The following is a 24,744-nucleotide window of genomic DNA, read 5'->3' as shown; positions in this document are numbered from 1 at the left end:
CGCACTTCCCCCCACCTCTTTTATTCCTAGTGCTTTTTTCCTGGTGAAACATCAATATCATTAATGTCATTAATGTCAAAACACCAAACGTCAGAACAGTCAAGTCATTCTTTTTTGGCTGTAGATTTTTCCCCCCTTTCTCTCGTCTTGGAGGGGGATATAGGTTTATGGTGTTCTTGAGTTACAGCTAAGGAACAAAGGAGGGGGGAATAAGGCAGGAATTGCGATAGGAGAGTCCACATTTTTCAGTGTTTCTTCTGCCACTGTTTACTGTCCATCTTAACATTTTAAACCTCTCTGTTTCTCTGTCTCTCCTACTTTCTCTCTCCCTAAAAATAGCACCTATCAAGGAGGGGGGGGGGGGTATAGGAAAAAAGAAAAGGCACTACGGGATGTTAACAGTTTAGAAGGAACCCGGGGATCGCCACGTAGATAGGAAAAATCGAAGAAGGTTAATTCCGGGAGGCAGCAGCAGCAGCAGCAGCAGCAGCAGGTTTGTGGGATGCGATAAGAGCGGAGCGCAGCGCGGGCTGGGGGCGGCGGGCGCGGCGGACCCGCGGCCGCGGTGCGCGGCTCCGGGGGCGGCGGCGGCTCCGGCGGCCCGGCCCGGCCCGGCCCGGCCCGGCTCCCACTCCCCTCTCTCCTCCCTCTCCGGCTCAGCTGATCGCCCCCGAAGAGTCTCGCCTAACCTCTCAGCTCCTCTCCTCTGGTCTCCATGGACCCCCCGCCCACCTCCTCCGAACTTCTCCTGCAGGCACCGTTACATATTTTGGGATTTTTTTTCCGAGCCTCCTGTTGAAACCACAAAAAGCTCTTGATAGTGACGTTACATTTCAAAGAAAGGGAAGGGGGAAAAAAAACCTCAAAAAACCCCTCAGCCTTTTCTGTCCTTTACCGTCTCCAGCCTTGGCCCTAAGGAAAACTTATTGGCTTGGGCGAGACGGAGCTGGTGGGGGCCAGAGCCCGACACTGACCATTCTTTAATAGACAAAGAAAGCGTAGCCCAAACCGGGCTCTGTTACACCACGTCTCCCCGTCAAGCTCATTTCACTCCCTAAATCTGCGCTGCGGACACACAGGGGCACAAGGATCTGCATAATTACAGACATAGCCGCTCCCCTCTTTAATAAACCGACATAATTCCCTAATAAGTGTTCCCTTCCCCCACCTTCTCCTCTCCCCAGACCCCAACCCAAGGGAAAGGGGATCCATGTCTTTTTACTGCGTTCCCTAAGTCTATAGATGAGCTCAGTTTGAAACGAGGTATTACAAGATTTCAGTGTTACAGACCCTTTATCTGAGCTACAGACACTTTCAGATCCCCAGCCCCCACCTTCTCTCCTTTTTGTTGTCTCTTCTCCTCCCGGGGGCTATTTGACAAAGGCAGTGTGTTAACTAACATTTTTGTTTAACTCAGCAACTTCTTTTCAAAACATACTTAAACCTGATAGCAATCTCTTGTACTTTTTTCTTTCTTTCTTTCTTTTTTTTTTTTTTTTTTTTTTTTTTTTTTTTTTTTTTTTTTTTTTTCCGAGATGAAATTGACTCTGAATAGCGTTTGGCTATTATTAATATTTTCTTTCTTTGCAGGTATCATGTACACAAATCTTTTGTTAATTTACAGCGCTCTTCCCCGCCACCCCCCCACCCCTCGCAAAACATTCCACTACACACTTAAAACGGGAGGGGGGGTTTGGGGGTGGGGGGGCGCGAGGAGAAGAGGGAGGAGGGAAAGAAAACAAAAATCCCCGCTCTGATTCCTGGAAAGTTTTGTTCGAAAAAGAAATAAAACAACAATAACATACTGCATTTCAATTCTGCCTTCACTGCCCCAGATTTGGCATTCACCTACTGAAAGTGCGTCTAACGAGCAGTGACCTTAGAGAAAAATCACAGCCGAGTAGTATAGACATCTCGCTGAGATTATGAGCTAAATAGTGCCGATCCCGATTGGCTTTTTCTTCTTCTTGTTATTTTGGCTGGAGCGGTACAAAAAACGCGCACCCGGACATTACTATAAATAAAAGCCTTCCAGGTCTAAGTCTGCTGCCGGCGTTTCCTCCGGAGCCTTAACAGCCCTTTTTCAGCTCCTTTCTTGGGCAGATCGCGGGGATTAAATGCCCTGAACCTGAGCTCCTGGCCTTGGATGGGAAGGGAAAGAAAAAGGGAGAGGGAGAGAGAGAAAGGAGAGGGTGAAGGAGCCAGGCGCCCTCTGGGCTTTCAGAGGTCAGCGCTTTGACAGTGCTCTGACCTCCCTCCCCTCCCGGCAACCACCCCAGTGTTTATAAACAAAAACAGTCAGGACTAGCCCCAAACAATAGCAATTCACCAACTTCACAGGCACTTCACCAGCTCTTATGCAAATAAAGGAAAACGACCGCTTACCACCGCTCCCCCCCATCCCCTCCAGAAAGCCCAAGAGCATATTTCCAGCAGTGATATATCCAAGGGAAAAATTTTACATTCTATCCTGGAAAAGGACAAAAAGGGACTTCAGAAATAAAACGGTTCTGGTAGAAAGACAGACAAAAAGGAGAAAAAGCCAATAAAACTACCGATCTTACTGCAGAAAGAGGAAAGTTATGAAATATTTATACCTAAATCCAGCAATCCACACTGCCAATAAAACAGGAATCTTTGTTGTGTAGACAATATGCTAAACTACCTCTGCGACAAACAGCGATTATAAAGCAACCAGAAAAAGTTATTTTCGCCCAAGGAGCCAAGTTTTCAAAGAAAACGTGTGGATTTTACAGCTAAATAAAAGCCACCACCTCTGTGTTATCCGTAAAAACTACACATAAATTAAAAGCACCGTTAAAAGAAAAAAAAAAAAAAACAACAAAAAAACAACAAACCTTCCAGCAAGCAAGCAGCACATCTGATCTGACTTACAAAAAAAAAAAAAAAAAAAAAAAAAAAAAAAAAAGAGTATAATTAAAACCATCTTTAATTACAAAAAGCAGCAAGCAAAAGCTAAATGAATCAATGATTTCTCCCCAAAATGTTGTCCGCCAAGGTATAGAAATGACGGTTCTATAGTCCTGCATTAAAGCATAACTGAAACCCCACAATTCAGGAATTGATTACCCGATAAGGAAAAAAAAAAAGTAAAAGGAAAAAAAAAAAGATCCTAATGATTTTCAAACTTTTGTTTAAAAAATGATGAAGATCAGAAAAGGTTGGAGGAAAAGTTAAAGGAAATATACCTCAAGAGAAAAAAGACCATCTCCTTTTCTTCTTTGTCTATCAGTCTCCAGTTAAAGCATATGGAAAATGTTTTCAAAATGCCTAGATTTGGCACATTGTCATTGCAAAGAGAGGAGCGCAGTGATGCTGTTATAGAAAATGGGAAATAAATTCAGGATTGGGTGCTGCCTCCTTCAATGCGGATTTATCTAAGTTTAATTTAATATTCCGCAATCACTGTATGATCGCATATAATTCACCAAGATTTTTAAGGGCTTTGCCTAAATATGTTGATCACAGACACCAAGTAATTTCATCAGATTATTTCCTTCTTTTATTTGTGTTTATTTTTCTCATTAGAAACACTTTAAATTGCAATTGTAAATAGTAGAAATGATGGAATATTAGGTTTGGGGTGAACAAACGCTCGGAGAAGGCATTAGCTTTATTAAAATCATTCAGAACGTAAAATCAAAAAGCACAAAATGGTTGTTTGTAAAACACTAAACCTTTAATCGATTTATTGGCATTCCAATCGATTAGATAAACGGAAATCTATAGTAAACATAAAAGCATTTAAAATATTTTTCTCTCATTTATAAACAAAACTTTTCTTTTCAGTAGAAAAAAAATTATTATCAAACGACTAACAGGAAATTCTTCAGATATCAAATTACGATAATAAAATTATTTCCACATGGAAAGGGATAATGACAATGATGATAGTAATTATAATAATGAATAATTCAACAGCCCTTTGACATATATGGAAGAGCCTGGTTCAAAAACAGCTTTTGAAGGGGGATACTTTTAGGGGATTTTTTAAATAAAATTGAAATTTGAGGCTGAAATGCTTAGATTAAGTGACAGTTTAGATGCATGTGGTAAAACTGCGTTAATTTTTTCCTGCAGTTTTTAAGGCAGAACTGTTCTCTTTGACAGCACCCTTTAAATTAATTTACCTCTTAATAGCGGTAAATAAGTATGTAAATTTACAAGTTACCCCTGAATTTATGAGGGGAAAATTTTGTCTCTACACCAGGGCGATGGGAAGGGGGACCTTTTACCTTATAATTTAAACAATTTGCGTAGCTGGCAGTGTACCTTCCAGATTACAGAAAAATTGTGCAAGCAATAATGTATTTGACCACTTAAGTGAAAGAACACAATTTATTTAGGGGTGGAGGGTGGGGAACTGCAAGCTGGAGAAATGCAGCAATCAGCTTGTGGCATTCTGGCTGCGCGAAGAGGAAGTGTTGCTGTAACGGGTATTATGTTTATTTGATAAAGAAAATCAATGAAAGTGGCTGTAAAGTAGTTAGTGAGGCGTGTGTTTGGGACTCGGGCTGAATAGTGACTCCAGCGGTCTGGTCGATGAGCTCTAAGAGCTCTGGAAATCTAACCTAACCCTCCGAGTGAGCTCTCTCTCACTCACTGCTGCACCTTCCCCAGGCTGGGAGACTTCAGCCCTTGTCTCCTCCCTCCGTCTCCTTCCCTCTCTCCCCACATCCCTCCCTCTGTCCCTCCTTCCCTCTCTCCTAGTTTTCCGCTCCTGCTTTCCTTCTTCCCATCCGCTCCAACTGTTCCCTCTCCCAGGTATATTTGATCCCCTAAATCTCTCCCATTCTCTTTCTCTCTCCCTTTCATTCTCTCGCCCCATCTGCCGTAGCTGTTTCCTCCCGGTCCAGCTGGTTCTCTAAGTTTCCCTGTACTTTTGAAACCTTTCGCCTTCTTTAATTCTCTTCCTCTCCTCTCGGGTATCAGTATTGCTAAGTTTTCTTCCAGCCTTTTTCCTATCTGTCTTCACCAGCCAAATTTATCTCTTATTTTGGATTGGTTCCTCCGGACATGTGCAATATTAGTAATTATCTCTACTCATTTCCCTTTCACACACCCATGCTGAAGGGATGAGCACATCAAGCTCTTTCCGCAATTGAAATATTTTAGACATTGGCTAATCTTCAGTGATGCTTTACTTCAGACCTTCTGCAGCTATTTCCCCCTTTTCTCCCACTATTCTTCATTCCCTCTAATTTACAACAGAAATGTTTCTCCTCCTCCTTTTCATTTCCTACTTTACAATTTCCTTTGGGGTTTCTAAATAGTAGTATGTCCTTTGCATTTCCCTACCCCCATCCCCTTCACTGTTTCACTTCAGCTATTTTGTTTACCCGGTTGCTTAGAGGAATATTTCTTTCCTTAACAAGTTTATCTCCCCGTCTTTCAGTCCCAGCCTATTAAAAAAAAAAAAAAAAAAAAAAAAAAAAAAAAAAAAGAGAGAGAGAGAGAGAGAGGAAAAAAAAGTTGAGGTCTTTTCAGCAAACTAATTTGGTTTCAAACTTCTGGTTTGGATTATGTGTCATTATCTATTTTCCCTTATCGCATCCCCCGTTGCCCTCCCCACCCCTCCGTCGCTAATAACATCTTTAGTGTGGTCAATGTTAAATATGGCAGATCTCTGAGAAATGCCTCCTCTGGAGCTCTCTGCTGGAATTCATCGCCCCCCCGCGCCGTGCCGGTGCGCGGAGCCCCCGGCGCGGCCCGGGGATGCGGAGCGGCCGCTCCGCGCTTCTCTCGGCCGCCGGGCAGCGCCGCCGAGCCGCGCAGGGAGCGCCCGGGGCAGCGCTCGGCCGGGGCCGCGGCGGCAGCGCCGCCTGGGGCGGGGGCGGGCGGGGCGGGACGCGGCCGCTCCCGGCCCGGCAGGTGCGAGGGCCCCGCTCCGCTCCGCTCCGCTCCTGTCCGCTCCTGTCCGCCCCGCTCCGCGCCCCGCTCCGCGCTGCAGAGCGCCGGGTGCCCCGGGCCGAGGCCCGCCGGCCGCGGCAGCATCCCCTCCGCGGGAGGTGCCCGGCGTTCCCAGCCGCTCTACCTGCCCTTGTTTGTCTGGGGCGGGAGGTGGGCTTGGAGTCTTGCTCTTCTTGCTATTTTCTTTTTTCCTCCCCCGCCCGCCTCCCCCCGCCTTGTTTTTTTCTTTTTTCCCTCCTTCTTCTTCTTTTTTATTTATTTCTTTCTTTTTTCTTTTTTCCCTTTTCCCTTGCTGTGTCCTGATTGTCTGGAGTGGGATCTAGATGAGGGATCCCCCCTGGCGAAGTCACTCATGTGCTGCTGGCTGTGACACATGCTACGTGTGTCGCCTTTGTATGGTCCTGGTTGGGCCACATGCACTTAGCCTGCAGTTTAAGGATTTGCCTTCGTGTGTGCAGTGAGTGCTGGAATAAAGCAGGATTTCAAAGGGTACCACTAGAGTTGACATTTCAGGCCTGCTCTGGGTTTTACATAAACCTTTACCAGAGGAAACGATTGTTCCAGGTTAAGTGGCCCTAAACTTTCCTTTTTTTTCATTAATTGGGATCTTCTGTTTAGCTCTTGTGACAATTCTTTTAAAGAAGCCGGAGGAATAAATCTAATTCATTAATTTCTTCCATACTGACTGAAACGTTTTCGCTGTTTTACACACAGCTGGAGTTATGTTTAGACTTACTTCTTGTCTTTAGGTTACACACATGAGGTGAACAGAGGGGGCTGGATCCTGCCAGACCCTTCTCGAGTGAGTAAATGTAGATCTGTCACCTGGTTAGAAACCCTCACTACCATCAGGGCCTCTGTTTGGTGTGATGTCTGATTGAATGTTTTTACCTATTCCAGGCTAAGGCTACCCAAAACAAATGTTGTCATATAATTCAGATTTTCTAAAAGCATGCTATATGTTTTTTAGCTAAGCCTCTAATAACTGTAACTTTCTTCTTTACTTAAATGTGCTTGAGGGAGAAATGACAGCTTTTTACATTAAATGTTTCATGGTACTGACAGAGGCACAAATGGAAATTAATATTTTTTTTATAGTTTCAGAGAAAATACAATGCACAAACAGGGCAAACAATATAATCCAGAAGTCTTATTAATTAAAACCCAATGTAGGAGTGTACATTTTACAAATATTTGCCTGGGAACCTGGACTCCTAAATTCTGTCAATATCTCCATCACCTCTGAAATTATTGCTCACCTATATCCACAGTGACCCCAAATTGTCAGAGAGAAAGCCTGCCAGTTGTAAATCCACACGGGGCTACAACAGGATTGCAATTTATTATGAAGCAGAAATGTTACTGAAGGCAAAATTGGTGCCTATTCCCAAGTCCACACCTGAAAGGAACACACTTTCCAGAAATAAAGATGTTACAGAGCATTGTTTAATTTTTTTTTCACAAGATAGCATTATATTAGGTAGACTGTATTTTTTTTCTGGATTTTAACCAACTGTGAATGTTTTTTAAAAAAATTGTTTAAAAATAACAGGGACAACTGAAATTCAATACCACCTTGAAAAGATTAAAATATTTACTTAGGCTGCAGACTGTGTGCATGACAGTACATTATAGAATAGTCAAGACAGAGATACTTTTTCCTTCTTTCCTCAAAAGGATCTAGCTTGGTATTATATTCTTGCTTCCCTCTGAAATGATGTTAATGAGTGAAAAACTATTCTTGATGTAATGTAAAAGAGGAAATGAAGGACTATTATAAAACTGAATTTAAAGGTATGTTTTAACACTCTGGAAAACAAATACAGAATAGATGTATTTGCAGGGAGATTTTATATACCCTGTGGAAAGAGCTTATTTTAAACACGTGTGTCTGTACATTCCTTCAGATAAAAGTGTGTGCACTGTAGTTAGAATCATAGGATTTTTGATCTATTTGTCTACTTATTTTTATGAGAAAATTTTTGTAATGTAAGATATGCATAAACAAATCCAAAGAGCATCTGAAATTTATTCATAAAGATAAAGTAAATTTAAGAATTTCAAATTCTACTGATTATGAAGAAGTGTTTGTAAAATGCCTAATTCCTAAAATAAACTTTTGACTCTAAAAAGATGCTAACCTTGCATACACAATGTAGACAACTTTCCCCTTTCAATTCATTTCTAGTTTCAGGAGGAATAAAAATGAACACAGAAAAAGAATTCCACTCTTTTTCTTCTTAAGCTCCTTTAAAATTTTCTCTTCACAGAGACATCCTTAGAAATTAGAATTACCCTAAGAATCAGTATTTCCACTAAAAATTATTTTTAAAATGAATATATGTGCCATTTTACTTTGGTTTTTTTCAGTAAATAATTGTGAGTATTGTCACCAGTAAAAAGGGGAATAAAAACCTAACCTAAAACATTTTGTAAAGCAACAAATAGATGCTTCTATATTTATGCAAAAACATTTGTATTTTCTTTTAATGGGAAGCCTTCATAAATTATTAAATCACACTTGATCAAGTTAACAATGGAGTTAACTACAAGTAGGTAAAATGCTGGTTTTTGTGTAAGATTTATATTTGAGTCCCCCCAGACACTTCATATCTCTCTTCTACATATCTTTTGTTAAGATAACATTATTCAAACTTTTATTTTGAGATTATTATAATAAGTAAAACATATTTGAATCTGTGTCTTTGTATGCACCAACACACAGAAGCAACTGATCTGTCCCTGTTTCATACAAAAATACTTGTCTATAGTTATATATTTAGAAGAGTACAAAGGTCTGCTCAGTGTTTGGTTTTGGCACAGTAATTAAGGTGTCAGGATTCAGATATGCTTTAATGCTGAACATTCAAAATTTAGCTTTAGAGCCTCTGGTTCATCTGCAACAGGATGGATACTGTGTTTATAGAGTTCATTTTTGACCTTACCTGAGTAAGTACTTTAAGTTAAAGTATGAGATGCACCTAGAGGGGTAATACATTGAGTTTAATAGGAAGACAGTTAATAACCTTTTTTCATCCTCATGCACTATCAATCATGGCTGTCACCAGTCTGCTGAATCAAAGCAAAAGTGTTCTTCACAGATGACTGATTAGAAACGCAAAATCACAAGATCCATCTTCATGGTCACTTTTATTATAGTCATTTTTAAACTGACAGCAACCTGCTCAGTTTCAGCAGACTGGGCATCACAAATAGTGTCACTCAGTGCAGCTAAGCATGAGAAGATGTTGGCTGGATTATACTTAAAAATAATTAGGCCTAAAGCCTTTTGTGGAAGCAAGAAAAAGGATTTTTGCGGTTCTAGCCCCATCTTTTCAACACCAGCAGTAGCCTACGCTTTTACAGTAGGTTACTATTGGAAAATATTTTCATCCTTCCACTTCAAGTGAATAAATCAGCTTTGGTGGCCTTGGGATACTTTTTGGAAACAATACCTTTGTTGGCAATGTGGCCAGTGAGTTTTGATAGAAATCCCTGTAAGCAGAGGTGTAACATTGCATACTGCTATTCGTACAGTGCTGTGATGAACTGTTGGTTTCCAGCCTTCTGAGGAATATTGCAAAAGCTAATTACCTTGTTAACTAGATTTTTTTCAATAACATTGTCACCTGTTCAAATAAACTAGCAAACAGTTCAACGGTTTAAGGTTATTTATAAATTGAATGGGCTCCAGCAAATTTAAAATCAAAATGGTGCAGGTGAGAGGGAGAGAAAGGAGCAGAAGGACAGTGATACTGCAAGTTGTGCTCTGTTCTTGTGTGTTTCTGGAATACAGTGAAATCCAATGCCAGTAAAGGTACTAAGTAATGCTGAAAAATGAAAGCTGGTTTGTTTGGAGGTTTTTTGTCTGATTCGTTTTTGGTTTTTTTTAGAAATACAAATTGTTATTGCTCTAAAGAGTGCTGTGTAAAAACTCTAAGATTGGTTCCTTAATGTAAATAAAATCCTTTTCCTCTACTTAATGCTGCTTAACATGAGTAAGAAAATAATAGATTCTGATTTGGAGTTTTGATTCAAGGACTGATGGAGTGAGAAGACAGCCAAGACTAATTTTTAAATTAGGTGGAAGCTAAATAGGACTCCCTCAAAACTCTTCAAAATCTTTACCGGTTTTTAAAATTTAAATTCCACTTCATCTTGTGAACACAAAATAATACATTCCACCAGCTGAGCATCATTTTAGAATTATCTTTAGAATTGCAGTGAAATGGTGCATCTGGTTTGCCACTTAACTTTAACCCCCAAAAGACAGTCTTAATAGTAAGCCTGATTTGTGTAGCTGTGATTCTTTTAACACAGCTCATAGGACTCTCAGCTCTGTATAGCTAAAACTTTCCTTTAAAATACATTTGGTGATTACAAGTGACTTCAGTGGGCTGCAGTGTTGGACCCTTCTTGCAGTGCCCCTTCCCATCCTTCTCTCTCAAACTGGAGGGCAGGACTTGGGTCAAGTAGGGCTCTTCCAAAAGGAAATGCTCTTCATTTCCACCCCCAGACCTCACTCTGGCTCTTAGCACTAGGCTATGAACACACATGCACAGAGTCACACACTCAGAGGTGATGAAATGAAAGCATGCAGACACACAAAGAACACGCTACATGCATGTTTTTAACACTGGCACACAGTCACTGCTGCCTGGATAGTTATGCTGGAATGTGAATACCAAGTTAATCATGTCAGGAGAATATCTTTACTTACAGTATTGTTTAACAATTTTGTAGTATTTCTCTGTACTAAATAAGTAACTGTGAGATTGAAGAAGGAAGGAAGGAAGCAAAACAGGCAGCTTTATGTCCAGCTAACATTCATATGCTCTGTAAGCAGTTTGATGCCCCTCTTTGCCCAGTTAATGCTTATCTTAAGGATACAATTAGCATTGATAATATGGTCCTGTGTAGATACTCCATGTTTTTTGACGTGGTTTTAACATGCATCTCTATTTTCTGATGAAAAATTGATACACTAATGCTGACTGACATCTGTCTAAAAATCAGAGCCTAAGTATGTCTGAATTTAAATTTCTGAGCATTAATCAAAACCTAACAAAGCAAAGAAACTAGCAATACCTACGGATAAATAATAGAACAATATTTTAATAATTATGCTTTTGCGGGAAGACAGTATTTTTTCCCCATTAGATATTTTAAATAGTACATTCTAGCCATAAATGGCTAAAAAAGTTGGCTGTAAATTATTCTAGTGCACTTTTCTGTGTAGTAAGAACATATTTTGAAGAAATACTGAGGTCTGGAAGTATAACTATATGCAATAAAAAGAAAATAATGGGCTAAAAATGCTTTCTAATTTCAGGTACAGAAGTTCTTCTTTCTCCTAATTATTGAATAAATACTAATCTACTTCCTAGGTTTGTTTTTTACTCAGTTACCATTTTAAACAGTATGCAAAAGATGATCATTATAGCTTAACTTAAGCACATAGTAAATCCACGCATCTCAAAAAATGAGCATAAAAGGATGAGGAATGGTAAGAAATTTTGTGGATTTTTTCCTGTCACAATGAATGAGACAGAGGTAATGATTATTAAAATATTTTTTTTACCTTAAGGAAACCCTATATCAAACTGACTTTGTAAACTTTTGGAATGCACATGTGTTTTACTCCAAATGCTGTTTCTTCTCCAGTATGTATTGTTCACTGCATGCTTATTTCCATTCAGTGCACTTGCTTGTCCAGAATACTTCTTACATACATACATAGTATATAGCACAGAGTTTGCTTTATAAGCGTAGAATTTTTAGAAATGACCTTTGAATTAACTATTTTTCCAACTACAATTCTATCAATCATTCAATCCTTGTAAGACATGACTGAAATAAGTATTAACTTAATATTGAGGAAATGTGGCAGTAGAACAATTACAACATGTATAAGTACTGAATGCATATAAATATTTTGTAATATTTAACAAGATGTAATTTATATAATAAATAAGTAAAGGAATTTGCATCTACTTTAGTGATCACTAATGTAATTGGTAAGAAAAAATACTTAATGTGTAGGCACATGCACAGAAGACAGCGGCTGAAATACAGCCTAACTTTTATCTTAAAAAAGCAGACCTACCCCAGTAAACAGGCCAAACAGTACCTGAAGGTTTCTCTTTCTGAGTACACTTATCATAAGCATATAGAGACCCATGAAAAGTACCCCAACAGCAAAGCAGAGCACTGCAGACAAGAACACTAGGAATTCTCATACCACACCTGCCTTTTTGCTGCTTGAATATGCAGCTATTTCTGTCCTCACTGCTTTTTAATTTCTTTTCCCTTTGGTTTCTGAAATGTTCCTTGTAGAAACTTGGAAGGAGGAAAAAACTTTCCTATGAGCATCAGGTTGCAATAAATATGTTTGTGTGAGAGAGAGTGATGATACAAAGATGTATCAGGAAGGCCAGGCTGGTCATCTTTCAGCATCTGTCTCCTACCTGGGGCTCAGAACCTCAGCTTTCAAGGGAAAAGAGCAGGGAGCAGAGGTCATGCAAAACATTTCTGTTTATATATTCAAATTGCCACTATTTAGAATAAAGATATTGTCTGGTATCAATATTTCCAGTTGTTTGCTAGGAAGATAATTTTTACCTTCTCTCAAAAGGTATCGGTACCTCTGTGTATCAGTAAGTTCGGATGATTGCTCATCAGGACTTAAAAAGGATTCTGCATTTTTCCTCTGCTTTTGCCATAATACTGACCACATATTATAAAGTGAGGATTTCTGTTTTGTCTTTTTCTTCTTTTTTTTTTTTTCCTTTATCTTTACAGTCCCAGACCTCTTTTTATTTTCTGCCTGCTGCAAAATATAACAGCCACAAATCTTTGCAGGTTGTGTTTGAATTTATGCTTTATAAGAGCAACACTTTATAGGAAAGATGTAAATATTTCTTTGCCAAATATGCCAAAACCAAGTATTTTTCTTCCAACAATTTGAAAAAAACACCTGTCTATTTCGTACTGCTGAAGGATGCACATAGAAACTTGGATATAAACATCATGGATATGCTGAATACAGTAAAACAATTGTGTTTAATACAGATTGAAAACAAGAGAAGAGCTGTCTTATTTTTCAAGTAACAGATTTGGGGATAAGCACAAATACTTTATTTTTCATCTATCTTTTATCTATAGTCTAAATCATAGTTTAGATCGTAGCCTGTTAGGCTAAAAGGAAAAGATTATTTTTGTAAAAATGTCAGCTAGGATTTTGGGACCCTGCTGTGGAATGCAAAAGGGGTAAAAAAAAAATCCCCCAAATTTCCTTGAATAGTTTAGGTGCTACAGTAGCATTTTTTTTTTTTTAATATTTAATCTTTCTTTGTAGCTGTATTTAGGCTCTGTTTTCATTTTTGTAAAGCACAGGTTTTCCTTTTTTCAAAGCTGTTCTCTCATAGTGCATCTTAGTTTAATTCATTCTTAGCAAAAGAAACACCCAGGTTCAATCTGGAGACCTCCTTCCAACATAATTTAGCTAGACCTTTTCTTAGTAAAGGTTTTCTGGTTTTCATTTTCACTTCATATTCTCAAATAAAAGATCCTTTGTTGTCTACCATTTGATTGGACTTAATGAAAAACACTCCATTTTAACTTAACAGTATTTCCCTTTGAATTTATTATATTTAAGAACACTGTCAAAAATCAAGCATTTAATCTCAGGTTTTTATACTTAAAATTATATTGCTATCATATGGTTCAATGAGGTGATGTAGAAAATATATTGAATAGATTTCAAAAAGAAAAGTGAAAAACTAGCCTCATTTTAATATGAAACTAAATACTATGGCTAATGTGCAGATTGGGTATGGTAGTTGACTTTAAAGACTAACATGTGACAGGGTGCCAACAGCTGAATTGTGCAGTATTGACTAAATGAGGTTCACTGATTTGTATTGAGGCTAATATCTTCTTTAAACAATTCCGTGTAAATTGTGCGTATAAAGTCATTGGAAGCTATTTCTCAGGACAGCCTCGCTGGCTAGCTACCTGCTGGAGTGAGGAAGATAATCAATAGAAAGAAATAGAGCTGAGCATGAGACTAGGAAGCTTCAGAGCAGTTAGTGCTGATAAAAGTAGATGATGTCAATATTTGGGAATAACACAACTCTAGGATAACAGACAAAAGAGAAGTGCATATGTTGTAGAGTGTTCAAACAGGGGCAGAATTAATGCATAAGTGGCAGATGTTGCCCCAGGCTGCAAAAAGACATTATTTATTCCAGGTATTGTTAAATTCCTAGCTATACACCACTGCTCAATATAGTATATTAAAATTATATCTAGAAATGAGAGAGCTGGAATACTTTTTACATAAGTTGAAATTCTCAGATTTAAGAAGCTATGCACTCTATTGACACGGAGCATTTTCTACATGTCTCCTTGACCTCATAAGGACGAGCCTCAGTCAGAACAGAATCCTGCAAAAACAGTGCTCAGTGATCTCTAATTAAATGTATATTTAGAACTAATATTTAAAAGAGTAACAAAACCAAAATGTAATGGCACATTTTTACCAGAAATCAATTCTTTGCTTGTAAAGATGTTGATATCCTCGAGTCTATCCTCTTCCCCCTCCCTTTTTTTTTTTGTGTTTAAGGATTATTGAAACAAAAAATTCCCAATGCTCATTCAAATTTATAATATGGTGAATGTTTTTAGCCACAGTGTCTTTATCGGTAGTGAAATATTGGTATATTTTTTGCTAATTTAATAGTAGAAATCAGTTTTCCTCTTGCTGTCAGGCGATGAATTTTTGTTCTTCTATGCTGATCTCTCTGTTGATGTATTATGACATAGTCTGTCAACATGAACAGATACGTGAAAGGGAGATTGGGTGACTGAGACATGCAACCTGAATATGGCTCTTCTTCAATTTTAAGTGTATTATCATGTTTGGATACAGTCAGTAGAAACGTCTGTTATTTTTTTTTTTTTCTGCTAAAGAAAGCTGTTGTTTTGATGTAATTTAGGCAAAAGCAAAACAGGTGGATTATGACAAGGTCCTGAAGGAGGAATGAATGAAGTAACTCCAAAATATATGCATGAGAACTTAAAAAAACTTTCATTTCTACGTTACAGCCCTTTAAAACTAGCATTTGCAAAATACAAAAGTTCTTGTGTAAGACTAACCAGTCCAGGCTTATCTGATTAATAAATATTGCTATCTTTTCTTAAAAAATAATTAAATCATTCCACAAGCTTTACATGTTTTTTTGTCACAGATGTTTTTATTGTTTGGTGTTAGATATCTGGATTACATCACGTAGGTGATTACTATGTCAGCTAAAAAGGTCAAGTTCCATATTTTATATTTCAAACCATCATAAAGAAATCTTCCTATAATGACACACTTGTCTACACTGTAGATCTCACTCTACCCATTTTTTAAAAAATATTCTATCTAATATATTGCTTAACACAAGAAAATTTCATATTTTGATAGTTCAATAAATTGTCAATATTCATGCTTAAGAGAAATACCTGTGTACTGAAATAATTAATTTTTCCAAAGCAAATTTCTTATTAAGAGATCAGATTTTAAAATATACAATTTATTGCAATAAAAGTTGTTATTATTAGAGTGATGTGCCATAAAAAAACATCTTAGACTTTTTTTTTCAGGTTGCTATTCTTTAGTTGTCAGATGTGGCATCATTCCATCCTGAAATTACAAGAATTCATAAGGTTGCTGTCTAATACTTAACTCTAAGAAAATCTTCATTTCAAATAAGCATGCATTTTGATTTGAGACACAGTCAAAAATCTTTAAAGATATATACATCAACTAATTTGTTAATCTTGTGCCACTTTTAGCATTTGTCACACATATAGACCAGGAAATTGGCTCCATCTCATTCTAGCTCTGTGTTGAATTAAAAACCTCTACTGCAAAGAAGAGCATGATGTGGGGAAAGAATAAATTTAGTTCTTTCCTTAGTAATGCACATATATTTCCATACATTTCACATCCTAAGGGAGCCTGTGAATGCATTCAATAAATACAAAACTGTAATTCCAGGAAAAGAGAATTTTTATATTATAAATTTCACATAGTACTTTGTTCTTAAAAGATCTAAAATTACAAATGTTGTTATGTTTTTATTCTTTTACAAAATGCAAGATAGAGGAAAAAAAAGAAAAGGCATTAAATTTTAGGATCATTAGTATTTTTGAGGGTATTAGGGTGATTTAGAACAAAAAATACATATTCTACAACGGCACTTGTAAATTAAGAAAATTGTGTCCAGCCAAACTAGTTCTACCTTACATATACTGAAATCAAAATCATATATGTAAGCATTTATATCAAACGATTGCCTATCTTCACCTTATATTTTAAGGTCAGTGAAAAGAGCAGTTTATGGATAAAGGGCAATAATAAAGAGGTAGCCTTTAAACATGATTAGTTGGTGTCTATTAAAGATGTGTTAAAATGAAATATATACTGCAGGTGAAGGAAATTACTAACTCTTTCTAGGATGATGGACTTGCTATATGTGTATTTCACTATACCTTTAAAATATTTGTGAATTTGACTGCATTCTGAGGAGATAGTGCAATGTGGTAGATTTATGAGGGTCTGACGGAAACAGGGCTAGGGAAGATTATGGCATACTTGTTTAGAAAAACTGAGAACTGAAGGTTCCTGATTTACACTGACACATATCTGGATAAAACTATAGTTTGCAAATTGCCTAGAGGAGTTATTTTTTATTAAGTGCTTGATGGGCACAGAAATGTACATATCTGTTCTGCAACGGTCTAGGAATACCAACACAATATTTGCAAATACAATTTTAATGTTCTTAGATTTTCTTAAATATTTTCATTTTTATGGTCACCTCACCCAACCCTCTGCTGAGCTCCCGTGCCTACCTGAAAAATGAAAACCTGAAAAGCCATATGGTTGGAGTTTTGTTGCATTATTTTGAATTCTTGAGATAGCATTGTGCTGAAATGTTCCCTGTACTGCAGGACTAGAGAGATCAAACCACAGCTTAGTCACTTTTTACCTTTCTCAACTGCTTACCAACACATTTGACACTGTCTGCACCTTAGCAGTTAGAAAAAGATGTTTAAACCCCCAATGTTCACAATTAATGCATTTCCAAAGGTTTACAAGTTTGCAACTACATTGTGATGCCATTACATAGGTTTAGTTTGAAATTAGCAAGCAGTAACAGACAAAGCATGCAGCTCTACCAAGCACTGTACGATTTCATGCAAAGAAAGTCTGAAAGACTGGTAAATTTTCAACCCAGATCAACTTTCCTGTTTTGTTCAGACTGATACAAGGTAGATGACTTGTCTAGGAGGAGGTGCGGGGCAGATTGGCTTTGCACTATAATTTTTGGTACCTTAACTTCCTCTTTCTTGAGGAGATGCTACTTTTTATTCTTATTTTAGATCATTATTATCATACGGAAAATCTGTATTAGTCACTACAGTCCTACTTTCATAATTCATATTTTATTAATGTAATTAAAATTGGTGTTTACTGATGCTTTAGCAACAAAATTATGAATTTAATATCAGTTTAGCAATGGATGATATTACGAATTCTAGTTCTGTCAGCATTTTTTCAAGCCAGGTGAATACATTGTACAAATATCAGGCAATATTTTACATAACAATCTACTGATTAAAGGAGAAATTTTGTCAGGCTTGTATGTGGAGTTGGTCATCAGTTATATATATCAATTTTTTTTCCACAAAGATGTGGAAACGGGATATTTTAAAGATTTCACAGGCTTCTAATAATGACATATGGCACTGTCTGTTACTGTAAGCTTTTGATTAGCAACAGAGAAAATAAAGTTTATGACCAGACAACTATTTATACTTTCATTATGAATATATGTTCAGTGCATTGATAGCCTTAACAAAATTCTTCTATGTCTTAGCATTGTATGAAGAGCTGTACAGTTGTGATAAGCAACATGCACTGACCCATTTTCATCAGTAACTTGCATAGTTTTCTTAAATCATTAACTTATCAGATCTGGGCAGGGATGTCTGGCTCTTTCTGGATGTTTGGATAGTGCCTAGCATAATATAATGTGTACTGGAATATAAGGAAATAATTGGCACTTGTTAGTTATAAGCAGCACTTGTTAGCATAGGCTTTCTAGCATGCCAACAAGCAATTAACCTCAGCATCAGTCAATCACCTTTTCCTAGTTAACTCACATTACACTTTGAGGACAGCTGCCATCTTCTTGTGGAGAAATATATGTAACTCTGCCCCTGACTGTCATGAGAGTTTTAGACCAGAGTAACTTTATTCTATCCAAAAGAGTTAGAGCTTTCTAAATAGTAGGGTAATCAAGAAAATTATTTTTCTTCCATGACTGTAAATTAAGAGTAAGTGCATCTAATTCATTGGTGCTGCATCTGTTTAAAACCGTGGCACTGAAATTGGAATCAATCTTTTCTTTCTGTACCTAAGAGGTGAAAGTGGAGTACTGTACATAAGTCAATCAATGCTATGATGTTGCTTAGCAATGTAAATTCAAAAGAGTAGATTGCTGATGCCAAGAAATTTGCACCCACATATTGCACCTGTCAGTAAATGAGAGTTTGCATTGCAACTGCATTGCAGTGTGGAATTAATGCCCTAATTAGAGACTTCTTCATCTCTATTAGGTATGCCTGACAAGACAATATGGTGAAGTTTTTTATCAGCTCATCATTGCTATGGGTGGCAGGAATAACTGGTTTTGTTCTTTTTTACTCTTTTGGTTTGGTTGTTTTTTTTTTTTTTTCAAGACATAGCAAACACTTTAAATCAATTTTCTGATAGGAATAGATGACCAAAAAAGAGTTTCTGTGTGTTTTTTCTGTTGAAGAGAGAGGTTGACGGTGGGTTAATGAAACTGTTTTTTTCCCATTTCTCTACATGTAAGTGTGATTTTCTTGGAAGAAAGGTATGGAAGAACTGAACTGTGATTTAAAGCACATCATTTTATTTCAATAGCAGGAAGCAACTTCCATAAATGACAACTTTTTTTCTTTTGATAACTCCAGTAAAATACAGAGATGACACCTGTATGAAGCATTATTTTTAGAAAGAGGGACTGGGACACTTCTTCTCCCTTGACTATCAAAATGACATATAAATATCATTTCTTTTACTTTTTCTGTGAGTTTTGTGACTTGTGCCTTGGTGTGTGACTGCGATGTGCTTTTTTTGTTGACAGATGTGAATAAGGTATAGAGAGTACTAAATAAAAGCATGCCTAGTCCAAAGAGGTAGCAATATGCAGCACAACTTAAGGGAAACAAGAAAAAAACCAAAAAACATGCCAAACAAAAAACCCCAACCAATCACAAAAACTCCCTGCACAAAATCCAAACCCAAACAACAAACCAACCACAAAAAACCCCAAATACAAAACAAAACAAAAAAACCCAATAATGCAACCAAAACACTCTCTCTCCCCCCCCCCAAAAAAAAAAAAAAAAAAAAGAAAAAAAGAAAAAAAGAAAAAAAGAAAAAAAAGAAAAAAAAAATTCACTGTAGACTTATTTCTTCCAGGTCAGTACATTAGGGAATAAACTGAAAAATTTAGAGTTTTTCTAGTGAGTGATGAAAACAAAAGAAGGAGAGTTGAGGCCTGTAAGGTATTTTAACACTGTTCTTATGAGTTTTACATATTCAATTCTGAATAAATCTTTCAATTATGAATTCCTGTCTATCCAGCTCAGGTAAGAAAACCACAGAATAGGAATTTCTTTTTTGTTTTACAGAACTTTAGTTATTAGTGCTTAACATTTTCTGTGTTTTGCTGACAGAAATTCTTTGGGGAATGCTTAAAGAATGGACTTTTTAGTGGATTTCTTTGGGGTACTCTTTTCAAATAGTCACTGTTGAAATCATCCTGAGGCATATTTGGATCTTAAGTCACTTTACACTGTATTAAGTCAGTGTGTAAAGTTCCTACTAGTAGCTGGGAATTACCTTAGTGATACTAGTCACTTTTCAAATATAAAATCATCTATTGGTGAAACAGTCCTATGATAGTAAAATGTAGCGAGGTTTGACTTGTTTCTTGATAATATGTTTTCTTCTAAGTGTATCTCCAGTATCTATAATTACAATTTTCATCTTGCCCTGAGCTTCTGATGATTTTTTTTGGTGCTGGAATTTACATTCCCAGAGCAATCCCTACCCTCTTTGGTGAGCTACCTATTGAAATTAGTTGGGTACCAAAACCCTGGATGAGTTGTGTAAGGAGTGGTCCCACAAGCAGCTTTGCTGGCAGCTCTGAAGGAGCAATAACCTCCATCTGGGCTGTGACATTAAGCTAGAATAGACTGAAACTGCTTCCTTTAAATCATTATCATAGGGAAAATCTGTATTAGTCACTACAATCCTACTTTTATAATTAATATTTTATGCTTAGAAAGCATAGTCAGGCTATACTTATACAAAGTATAAACTCATGCCAATGCAGGAACACAAGACACTGCAGAATCATGAAACAACTTTTTATTTTTTAAATGTTACATAAGCCTCACAATGCAACTGTGGTAGAATAGAAAGCTATAGGAAGCTATTTTTTGTGTGTAACTACTATATGCCTCAGGAGAACAGAATGTTTTTGACTATATTTCTGCTTATACTATTAAGGACACTACTGGAAAAATTCTTAAAAGAAACAGGATTATTTGGATTAAATTTATTTTAGTAGTCTCATAATATATGTAAGAGCATGAAGAAATGTGAGGGGAAGTTGAACCATGTGAAGCAGAAGGAAGTGTACCCACTGGTAAAAATGAGGTGAGAAAATGTTATATTTTGGTATAAAACATGTTTCCTGGTATCACTTTTGCTGAAATCAGCATTATGAAGCTGATCTATGATAATCATTTGTTATGTAAACCCATAATGCAAACTTGTAGTGTGCTGTAAGCCTGGTAAATTTGTTAACTTTGTATTTTTAGATTAATTGGTGGTTTTACTCACATTCAAAATGATAGATACAGGAAGAATAGGACAATTCTTTCTTTGTTTTGCCTCAGTAACTGTTCTACTGCCTTTCTGCATAGTGAGTTAGAGAATAATTTTGGTCATTTACCTTGTGTCCTCAGCATGTTCATGTAGTGCAATATAATTTTGCCTCTTGATTATTAAGACCAGCCATAAAAATCCATTTTAAATGGTGACTTAAGAAATGTATCCTTGTCAATAAACATGAATTTGTAGCCTTAGTCATCTTTGATGATTAAAATATATGGTTGCAAAACATAAAATGGTATTAATTATTCAGTCTAAGTGCTCTAATCTGATACTTTTTTTGTACTTACACACACATTTTCTTTTCCTAGGTATCTTTTTAGTGCTGAAATGGACATGCTAATTATGAACCATGTGGTAAGGAGCTCCTTCCAAAACACGCAGCAGCATATTTACCGTAATTTAACAGGCTGTGTGCTTTAAGGCTTCTCTTGCCTGTAATGATGTGAGCAAACCTTGCAAGTCACAATGCCAGCTCGAGATCCAGCAGAGCACGAAACTGCAGCACTGGAACAGCCCCTGCCACTGGGCAAGGGACAGGAGGGACATGGTGACCTGCCACGGGAGGAGAGACCTCGCTTACCAGGATGCGCTCACGGGTTTGCTCCTGGCAACTAACATTTCCATTTTTCTCAAAGCTTCTACATCTGTGTCATCAGACAAAGCCCCATGAGTGGTGGCAGAGCAAACTGTGGCCTTCAAGTTCGAAGAGAAAAAATTATTTACATGTCTAAATCCCAGAACCAGCTGTTCAGAGGTCACTCTTTGTTGCCCGCTACTATGAACCATTAAGGCTCCAGAAAGCTCTGAAAGAAATGGGACATAGTATGGGGCAGAAAAGTCTTATTGTTTTAAATTTGTTTAAATTCTGTTTCATTGTATTATATGATTCTTGTCCTACCAGAGGAATGTGGGAGAAGGCATGTTTCTGTCATTGCATGCATGACTACTTAAATTGACTGTCAGACATTGCAGGACAAATCTTTGACCCTTCTTAAGATTGTTTTAGACTGAAGGAGATTATCTTTTAATTGATTAGGACTCTAGACTATTTTAAAGGAATGCTGTTGATTCATGCAATGAATTTTACTGTTTTATCACTTTTCCACCTCAGTATTTACATATCCTTTTGTTACAAATTTAGGTAAATGTTAAACTATGTTTTTTAATGTTGTCCGGTTTTTAATTTTTCCTTTCCTGTTTTAGACATGTTTTCCTGAATCAAACAACTGAATTTAGTGACAATTAGTACAATTTCCAGATATATCATTTAAGAGTTTCTGTACTAAGTGTGGGAATGTAAATGTTAAGGGGAAGCACAAATAATGACTTTATTTTTTTTCCATTCACAAAGGAAGCACTAAGACATCAAGGTTATTCAACAGAAATGAATAAATGCAGCCTGGAAAGTTATTATTTTTCCTAACTGCCAGAGGATCTCTGAAATAATAAAGATAACATAAAACAAAAACCTGGAGAAATTGTCTAATTTTCTTAAAAAATAATAGGAAACAAAGAAAAAAAGGGTTTTTCATAGTGAAGAAAATTTTCAGGCAGGGGAAAAAAAGATTGTTTGACAGAGAGTTAGGGTAGCTTGAAAGAACAATCCAGGGCCTGTTCTTTGCTGCTACCTCAGAAGTGTTTTGGACATTTAATCTTAGTTGCCCTGTCTGCAAATAGAAGATGATAATGCCCTTTTTGCAGTGCTGTGCAGTCTCTAGAAGTTTCACAATGAAAGAGAAAAGTTTTTCACAAGGCATTTAAAATTACCTGTTGGATCTCATGATTTTAAAATAAAAGTTTAGACTATACATCCTGGAGGAGATGGCTCTCCAGGGTGGTGTAGGCAATGTTTAAATGGGGTGGTTTTTTGTGTTTGCTTATTTTTCTTGCTTTATTTTTTTAAACTGTTTAATGGACTGATTTTTGGTATCCTCTCTGGAACATGCAGGTCTCTGGAGACTGATAGAAATGAGGGTTGATTTGAATAAAAAAGCCTTCTCTAGGAGATCTCATCTTCATCAGAATTTTGTCATCCTCACAAAAACTTGAAATTAGCCCATATCTTGTATTTCAGCTACTAAACTTTCAGCAACATTTTGTCTGGCTAACATCTTAAATGCCATAGCTTTCCCATTATATAAGCAGGCTGATTTCATTACTATTTCTTGACAGAATAAGATTAAAAAAAAAAAAAAAATAAAAAAAGAAAAAAATAAAAGAAGAAAAAAGGCTTGTGTTGTGAATCTCCTGTAGAGAATTTTGGTGGCAGAAGCAGAACTGTTGCTATATGGCTGTACATATTTTATGATACAGAAAAGGAAATTAACAGGAAATCAGTGGAATCTGTAGAAAACCTATGTAAACATAAACCACAACAGTTTATTCTCCACAGTTTATTCTGGCAGTACTAATAGTGTTCACTCTGACAATGGGCAAGCAGAATGGCTAGGGTGGCCTGTCTCCTGCCCCATGTTGCCTTTACCTCTGTCCAGTGTGGCTGTCTGTGACCACAGAGCTATGCAATGGGACTGTGCAGATTTGTCCTCTGGCATGTCCTATACCCTGACCCTGAGTGCAGCTCCCTGCTCCAAACAGTCTTGAAATGTGTTCTGGCCTGGAACAAGGCACAAGTTTATAAGGCTAGAGACATAAAAAGGCCCATAATTTGACTCCTGTCTGAAACTTTCAGCATTTAGGGTTAGAAAGGCAATTAACAAACCAGATACAGAATTAAGATGTTTTATGATAGTATCAAAAGTAAGGATGCAACATTTTTCTCTTTAGGTTATCAGTGAAGGAACAATAGTGCCTAGAACTGCAATTTTGCCAGTGGTAAATGCCAGCTCACAACTGAAGCACAGGTTTATGAAATGCTTATCATTTATCACTGACATGCTCACAAGATGCCACCAGATGTATCAAGCTCAACTATAACAGAAGAAACCATAATTACTGTATGATAAAAATGGATGTGTTATAATTGTAGGTGAATTGAAGACTCAAAAAGAGATTAACCTTTGATAACAATTTTTTATCTGTCTTTAATTAAAGCCAGAGTGATTTAAATAAACAGGAGCATCTTTAGGGCTTTTGTTTTAATTGAGAAAAGGACTAATTTGTGTATGTTGTTATTTCAAGTTATTTCAAGTTATTTCAAGTTATTTCAAGTACTTTAACTGCATTACTTGCATAATTTCAAGAAGCAGAATTCCATTCCATCTGGTGATTATTTACTTTCATTAATCATACAGTCAGAAAACAGAATTTAAAAAAAAATTACTGGAAACCTGATTGAACATAATCAAGAAATTCAGGTGACTAAACATGTCCATATGGAACCTGAAAATTTCAATACACTTCAAAAAATGAATAGAGAAAAGAGTCAGGGAGCTACAAATCCTGTGATTTCCTCAAAAAAACCTGTTTTTCCTACTATTTCAACAGGTTTACATATCAAGAGTAGATGTATATAAACTGCTTTTAAAGATATTTTCATATTTAAAATAAATATATTATATGTGCCACTGAGATTGAAGCTGTTTACTTTCACTGCACTTTGAATCTCTAACCCAAGTTAAATACACAAGGAGACCTAGTATGTTAATTTAAGGATTAAAAAATGTTTCCAGTTGTTTATATTAGGTCTGTCAGTAAAACATTTTTGGTCTTAAGGAGATGCATGACTCACCTGAGGACAAGGCATGTTAAATCATTAACATGTTGGGCACTTTCCAAATCATGAGTGCTATCACTCTGATGCC

The 24,744-nt window shown here is 36.9% G+C and overlaps 1 protein-coding gene and 1 long non-coding RNA gene across 3 annotated transcripts in view; one reads left to right on the top strand and one right to left on the bottom strand.

Annotated features, from left to right (window-relative positions):
- ZFHX4 (zinc finger homeobox 4) overlaps positions 1-2,647 on the bottom strand; it is a 154,580-nt gene extending 151,933 nt beyond the window's left edge. The window contains exon 1 of the mRNA XM_079300925.1: positions 2,598-2,647. The gene's annotated coding sequence lies outside the window, so the exon portion shown is untranslated. The remainder of the gene's footprint in view (positions 1-2,597) is intronic.
- The window catches only part of LOC306799621, a 28,256-nt gene extending 4,810 nt beyond the window's left edge, over positions 1-23,446 (top strand). The window contains exons 2-4 of one of the 2 annotated variants that reach the window (XR_013773642.1): positions 6,681-6,733; positions 20,652-20,743; positions 21,292-23,446. This is a non-coding gene — a long non-coding RNA (uncharacterized lncRNA). Of the gene's footprint in view, positions 1-6,680; positions 6,738-8,428; positions 8,484-20,651; positions 20,744-21,291 lie in introns of both variants that reach the window. The other variant, XR_013773643.1, reaches the window with a different exon arrangement.
- Positions 23,447-24,744: the final 1,298 nt, after the last annotated feature.

Source organism: Erithacus rubecula (genome assembly GCF_903797595.1).
Source record: "Erithacus rubecula genome assembly, chromosome: 3".
NCBI classification, from domain to species: domain Eukaryota; kingdom Metazoa; phylum Chordata; class Aves; order Passeriformes; family Muscicapidae; genus Erithacus; species Erithacus rubecula.
The sequence above is the reverse complement of the archived record's forward strand: the minus strand, read 5'-3'. Positions and strand labels throughout refer to the sequence as shown.